A 1,427-nucleotide genomic window follows, 5' to 3' on the forward strand; every position below is an offset into this window, starting at 1 on the left:
AGAGCCTCTACTCACCTGAAACCGTGTGAGACCAATGTTTGGTTGTACAAGGAAATTACTTTTCTAATAACTCCGACCCGTGAAACCTACCGGCCCGACGTCCAAAGGTCTAAACCGGGGTAGGTTTTTAGCTTCATCTAGAAGCCACGCAACTGCCTCCGAAAAACATTCATGCACAATGGCCGCCTAAGCACACATGCGCGTGACCGAAATCGCTCCCGCCCACTATTTGGGACACCTGGGATTACCATCCTACCCCCGACCCGCGGTAGGTCCGAAATTTAAGAGGGGGCAAAGTTTGTACTTTCCCCAAATTTCAAACAAGCGTGTCCCATCTTTTGTTCAAAAAAGCCAAAAATAAGCACATCCCAGACCGAAACATGGTTCTCCCCCTCCCCCCGCCCACCCGTCCGATTCCTCATTCGTACTCCGTGGGTGCAAAAGCTACCTCTCCACCAGCGGTGAAACCCCGACGTCCTCCGTCTGCCACCCCATTCCACCCATCAACCACTGCCCTCCTCCATCATGCCAGAGGAGATACCCCAACGTCGTCGTCCACCGCAACCTCAACCGCAACGCCCTCCACGGCTAGTAGTTGAAGCCGAGGCTGAGCCGTCCATACCAGAGCCAGTTTAACCATGCCGTCCTGCGCCTCACTGATGCCGCTCCAACTTCTCCACCCTCCACTGCACCGGAGCTATTCCTGCTATGCCGTCCTTCGCCGCCTCGGATCTGCTTCCCCTCCACCGACATACGGCCATGGCAACACAGTCAACAATTTGGCCATGGGTTCGTCCAAGCCTGCACCCTCCTCCAGAACATCGGTTTCCCCAGCAAAAAGAAGAAGATCGGCGCGACATGTGGAGGCGACCACACCGGCAACCGAAAATGGTACTCCTCTTCCCTTATTTGTGCAAATCTTACGTGTCTGCTTGCACGGTATTTATCCCACAGAAGACACCAGTTGACCGCTTCTTCTTGATACTAGATGTTCCTAGTAACTCATGATGCACAAGGTTTCTCCTCATATACTATTTCACCTTAGCTAGAGGTCCGTCGCCCCCCTGAATTTCAATTCCTGGTCAGTTGATTCCCAATTAATGGAAGCATTCCCCGGCGTAACAGGCGCTAGTCCGCCTATTACGTCGGGGAAGCAGCGCCTCGGTGTTTATCTTAGGGGCGTGTGGGGCCTGGCGCTACTGGCGCCCGATCTGGAGGTCGGCCGGGATTAAAGGGATGGCCTGGGGGTGCTGCCAAGCACGGCGATGGTGTGAGGTCGATGGGAGGGCGGGGCGGTGGAGGTAGGGGTCTGGGCCGGTGGTCACTAGCGGTTCGAGAAAGATCGTCAACAGTGACTGGCGGGAGGTAGACGAAGGCCATCTGCATGTTCCTTATAGATCGGACGGTTCATTAAAAAAAATCGATTG

This window comes from Triticum urartu, chromosome 5 (assembly GCF_003073215.2).
Source record: "Triticum urartu cultivar G1812 chromosome 5, Tu2.1, whole genome shotgun sequence".
Taxonomy (NCBI): Eukaryota; Viridiplantae; Streptophyta; class Magnoliopsida; order Poales; family Poaceae; genus Triticum; species Triticum urartu.